A 6,463-nucleotide genomic window follows, 5' to 3' on the forward strand; every position below is an offset into this window, starting at 1 on the left:
TGTATTGAAGTGCCGGCTGAAATAAAGACACGCTAAGAAATAGCTCCGTGCCCGTCTACTTTATGGGTCGTAAACAACCTTACAGATAACGGGGACATATATAACACGTACCCCCTGCCACGTATCCAAGACACCCTAGATACTCAATCCACAGCTACGTATTTTAGTACACTAGATTTAACATCGGGGTTCCTGGCAGGTGGAAATGACTCAGAGGGCTCCCCACATCTGCGGTCCCCTCCAAGGTTTCTCATTGTATCCCATTGGGTTGAGTTTTTCCATGCCCTGATGTGGGATCTGAGCTGAGGATGTCGTTGTGGCTTGTGCAGCCCTTTGGGACACTTGTGATTTAGGGCAATATAAATAAACTTTTATTGACTGATTGATATATACTGTTGAGTTTGATATTCTAAAACTGAGAATAGAGGAAAAGAAGTATGGTCTTGAGTGTCATATATCGATGTATCAATAAAAGGAGGAATCCAGTTATCGTATCAACAAGCTGTTCTATTCACAGTGTTACAGCTACTCTAAGTGCTGACTGCTAGCCTCAGGTAGGTAACATGAAGATGCACCCTGATGATATCACATCTGCAACTACAAAAACTATGCCAACCCGTACATATCACAACATGGAGGGCACAGAACAGCTCCATTTAAAAAAAAAAGTTAAAACAAAATTAACAAATAGAAGGAACATTCATATATAAATAAAGTGACAACATCGGACAAGCAGAAATTAACAGAGCCATGTTTGTTTGCAGTGAATGACACTGATTCTTCTTCTTCTACTTCCGTTTACGGTATGTGCTGCGCATGTCAAAATAAATTGATCCTATATAGGATGTGATGCATGAAAACGCACGTAATAACTGGATTTTCTTTATCAAGGTTCATGTACAAAGTAACATTCTAATCCAAATTATGATCAGATAAAATACATATTGCCCATGTACACGTGGCTGATGTAGTATTACAGTTACCTTATGGGGTCAGTGTTATTCTTAGCCACCACAGTACCTGCCAAGTAAAAACCAAATAAACTCAACACATAAGAAAGTCACATTGCCCTGCATTCCTTGGTAAAAGGTTTTTCATTGCCTAGTTCTTAAATCAATCATTCCTACAAATACCCACAACAAAAAAACAGCGCATACATCTACACAATACTCATCAAATATGTGGCATTTTGAAATACCACATTGTTTTGATATGTCTCCTGCAAAGGAAAAACACAGTCTGGCAGCCGGAATAGGACGAAAGCAGTGTTTACCTTTCTAAATATTTGATTAGATGACATTTTAAAGTGCGTTCCTGTGTGTACAGGAATATGTAAATACATATTTTTCACCAGGAGTCTTATCTTAATGTTTTATTTATTTTTATTGTGGTTGCTTAAAAATAAGTAAAAACTAAAGTGCATCCATCTATTTTCTCCTGCTAATCTTTGTTGGGGTTGCGGCAGCAGCCGCAATAGGGATATCTATGTGCATAACTTCAGAAGTCACTTGGCGATGGTCCCCTGACTAATTAAATTCATGTTGAACCCAGAACACTACTGTGATTAGTTTGCAACTCCAGCGCCATAGACTTAAATTATGCATGAGACATTTGTCTAATTTGGGGGTCGGCAACCCGCAGCTCTTTAGCGCCGCCCTAGTGGCTCCATGGAGCTTTTTCAAAAATGGATGAAAATAGAAAAAGATGTGTTAAAAAAAAATGTTTTTGTTTTAATATGATTTCTGCAGGAGGACAAACATGGCACAAACCTTCCTAATTGTTAGAAAGCCAACTGTTTTATATGTTTGTGTTTATGCTTCACTGATGAGAGTATTTGGCGAGTGCCGTTTTATCCTACTAATTTCGATGGTCCTTGAACTCACCGTAGTTGTGTGGACTTTGACCAAAAGTTTGTTTACATGTATAACTTTCTCCGACGCTGCCGCAGAAACACACTCCTTCTTTGTCTCAATGTGTCCACCAACGTTTTATACTGCGCGTGAATGCACAAAGGTGAGCTTTGTTGATGATATTGACTTGTGTGGAGTGCTCATCAGGCATATTTGGTCAATGCATCACTGCAAGCTAATCGATGCTAACATCTTATTTAGGCTATCTGTATTTACATCCATCCAACCATTTTCTACCGCTTGTCCCAATTGCACCATTATGCCTCGTTTGTAGGTATATTTGAGGTCATTTAATTTCCTTTATTTATGTCCTATGTGTAATTAATTCATTACACATTATCTGTATGTAATGTTGTCTGCATTTCTAATAGTTGTTTTCAGACCACAGTAAACGTTACCCAGCTTGCAACGATTGTAATGAAGACAGCCTTCCGTTTCCTTTAACTTGGACACACACACTTTTGGCCACTGTAAGCCAGTAATTTCCAGTAGTTATCTCACTCTCTGAGAAGCCTCCGTTTTTACTAATGTTTTCAAATTTTGTAGAAATGTTAAGGATAAGTATTAACTTTCAACATTTCCGTCAGCGAAGATTTGCGTCAGCCTGCGACACACAGTCATTTTGATAGTAGGCTAATATAGCTGATATAAACATTTACATCATGTGTTGCCTTCATCATAAGACTCATATAAGGCGTTTAATTTTTTGCGGCTTCAGACAGATTATATTTTTGTATTTTTGGTCCAATATGGCTTTTTCGACATTTGAATGGACTGTGAATGCCAGGAATGAATTTGCTGCTCATGTTACATACACGGTAGCTACGTTTTCATGTTCCTTTCCAACTATTTTGCTTTCAGAAGCAATTTCTTCCTTCACCCACAAGGGCAAGAGGAAATTGTGGTGCATATTGGGGGCAATTTCATTTACTCAACATTCAAAAGGTTCTTGAAAAACCTAAAGCCACCGACCGCAACCGGAGAAATAAGTAATCTCTTCTTTTCCCAAAGTGCCGGTTTGAGCTCTTTTTGCTTCTTTTAAAGAGGCTTGTAGTGCCATCCATGATTGAATCACAGTATTATAAATGAAGTTGATTGTGAGTGAACAATCTGAGCTTGCGCTGTATTCAGTTTAGCATAGACCCCAACATTCTATTTTCCTTTCTTCTCATATTTCCTCGACAAGCATTCTTAAACCTACATGTTTGAACTTGTTCCGTGAAGGGTTTTTTTTGTCACGCTTTCTTCTCAGTTACTCTGTTTTCACCTTCCACCTGAATCACAACAACACATTTAAATGCATGCTGCCAATTCAGTTAAAGATGAGGAGGCGTGGTCCACTTCTTCTTTGCCAATTAATATCACATTGACTCGTAAACTGAATGCACTTTGGAAAAACATTTTTTTTGTGGTTCTTAGCCTCACAAGGTACCCAAAAGTAAAGCCACTGTGTGTCTCTCACAAAAATGATTACAACCCACACATTTTATTAAAAATATTCTATCTTCTCAAATGACACTAAAGAAATGAAACTTGCAACTCTGAAGTATACACAAAAATATATAATAACAACGGCTGATGTAAAGTGAGATGTACTCTCGTGTTTGAGATACTCTATGCAGGGTTCGTACGGGTGCTTAAAAACCCTGAAAATGCTTGGATTTTAATGTTGTGTTTTCAAGGTTTGAAAAATGCTTGAATTTTGGGTGAAGTGCTTGTACATGCTTGGAAATGTTCATCATATTTCTTGGCAGTCTGACTCAATAGGCTAATTATAAAATGGAAAAAAATAAAATGCGTTTCCTTAAAAATAAAAAATACACGCTTGATCTGTTGGCTTTGCACCAACGAGACGTGTGTGTTTGTGTGCGTATTCATTGTTCACATTTAATGTTGTTTGTTTTGATTAACAAATAGATAGTTGAGCTATTACCCCTTGTTATATTGTTTTGATATATATATATATATATATATATATATATATATATATATATATATATATATATATATATACATATATATATATTTATATATATATATATATATATGTATATATATATATATATATATATATATATATATATATATATATATATATATATATATATAAATAATATATTTAAATATATTAGGGCTGTCAAACGATTAAAATATTTATCGTGATTAATCACATTTTGTTCATAGTTAACTCAAAATTTGTCACAGATATTAATATATTTTTTCCTCATTAATAAGTGTACCCTAGACAGATCATTTTCAAGTTTTAACACCATGAACGGACAATTAGTTTGCTTTAATGAAATGTGTTTGAAACATTATGCTTTTTTAAACAGCTCAATACAAAAAGGACAAACATGATTTAATGACAATAAAAACAATGCCTACTGTGTGTTGGTGTCTTGCCAGATTTTATATTTTGTAGAAACACATAATTTATATTCCTGCTTTAGGAATACTTGCATTCAGAGGAGGAGCTGAGTGAAGCACCACCCATACGGAAGTGAAGCACCACCCACCTGAACAACGGGCGCAGCAGGCGTTTGCTGCTGGGATGTTTCTTTTCACGGTGAAAAACGGTCCTTTCTTGTCGGGGGAAAAAATCTTGCCATTGTCATGAGGGCAGTTCTCCTGCTTATTTTATCTCTTGTTTTCCTATTCCCCTCCCCTCTCATGTCTGTCCTGTCATTAGTTTCAGGTGTGCTGCCAGTCATCAGAGCCCACCTGTTGCTAATCAACTACCAGATTTAAACCCTGGATCTCCACTCAGCCGGTGCCAGTTCGTCCGTTGCCTGCGGTAGAATCTAGCCACGAGCTCACTTACTCTGACCTTTGCCTTGAATCTTTAGTAATTCTATTTTTGTATTTCCTCAGGTGGAGGACAGATTTGGACCCGCTTTTCCTGGAGCTGAACTTTTGTTAAAATTGATTTATTTTCTCCAGTGATTTTTTGTTATTAAATAGAGACTTTTAAGGATCTGCACTTGGATTCTCACTCTTTTTTGAAACCCCAACAGCCATGGCTTTGAACCTGATATTTCAGTAAGGACTTTCCTTTGTCCATTTTTCTCGCTTGTGGCTCATGAATAAAAAGTGAACTGCAGCCAAATTCCCCCTTCTACAGCACTACCCGAGGGTCAAAATGGGCACACATGCTTTTATCGGCCGTTAAAAAAATTACTCCCATTATTAAAATGTATAGTTAACTTAAATTAATGGTTAACATGCCTAATATATACTGTGTGTATATATATATATATATATATATATATATATGTGTGTATATATATATATGTATATATATATATATATATATATATATATATATACACACATATATATATATATATATATGTGTATATATAAATATGTATATATATATATATATATATATATATATATATATATATATATATATATATATATATATATATATATATATATATTACCATGAATTGATTAACGTGGACCCCGACTTAAACAAGTTAAAAAACTTATTCGGATGTTACCATTTAGTGGTCAATTGTACGGAATATGTACTGTACTGTGCAATCTACTAATAAAAGTTTCAATCTATCAATCAAAAACTGTATATATATATATATATATATATATATATATATATATATATACACACATATATATATATATATATATGTATATATATATATATATATATATATATATATATATATATATATATACAGTATATATTAGGGCTGTGATTCTTTGGGTGTCCCACGATTCGATTCAATATCGATTCTTGGGGTCACGATTCGATTCAAAATCGATTGTTTTCGATTCAACGCGATTCTCGATTCAAAAACGATATTTTCCTGATTCAAAACGATTCTCTGTTCATTCAATACATAGGATTTCAGCAGGATCTACCCCAGTCTGCTGACATGCAAGCAGAGTAGTAGATTTTTGTAAAAAGCTTTTAGAATTGTAAAGGACAATGTTTTATCAACTGATTGCAATAATGTAAATTTGTTTTAACTATTAAATGAACCAACAATATGACTTATTTTATCCATCCATCCATCCATCTTCAACCGCTTATCCGGAATCGGGTCGCGGGGACAACAGCTCCAGCAGAGACCCCCAGACTTCACTCTCCAGAAATGCCAGCCACCCTTCTGAGGAAACTCATTTTGGCCGCTTGTATCCGCGATCTTATTCTTTTGGTCATGACCCACACCTCATGACCATAGGTGAGAGTAGGAATGTAGATAGCTCGGTAGACCGAGAGCTTTGCCTTCTGGCTCAGCTCTCGTTTCGTCACAACTGTGCGGCAGAGAGACTGCAATACTGCCCCAGCTGCTCCGGTTCTCCGACTGATTTCCTTCTCCATCTTTCCCTCACTCGTGAACAAGACCCCGAGATACTTAAACTCCTCCACCTGGGACAGAGTCTCGTCCTCTACCTGAACTGTACAAACCATCGGTTTCCTGCTTGAGAACGATGGCCTCAGATTTGGAGATGCTGATCCTCATTCCAGCCGCTGAACACTCGGCTGTGAACCAATCCAGTGAGAGCTGAAGGTCACCAACCGA

The 6,463-nt window shown here is 36.2% G+C and overlaps 1 long non-coding RNA gene across 1 annotated transcript; it reads left to right on the forward strand.

Annotated features, from left to right (window-relative positions):
• Nucleotides 1-1,906: 1,906 nt before the first annotated feature.
• LOC133611255 (uncharacterized) lies at nt 1,907-4,873 on the forward strand. Its single transcript, XR_009815962.1, has 4 exons — nt 1,907-2,013; nt 4,361-4,486; nt 4,600-4,704; nt 4,782-4,873. It is a non-coding gene; the product is annotated as an uncharacterized lncRNA (long non-coding RNA).
• Nucleotides 4,874-6,463: the final 1,590 nt, after the last annotated feature.

This window comes from Nerophis lumbriciformis, linkage group LG08 (assembly GCF_033978685.3).
Source record: "Nerophis lumbriciformis linkage group LG08, RoL_Nlum_v2.1, whole genome shotgun sequence".
Lineage (NCBI taxonomy): Eukaryota > Metazoa > Chordata > Actinopteri > Syngnathiformes > Syngnathidae > Nerophis > Nerophis lumbriciformis.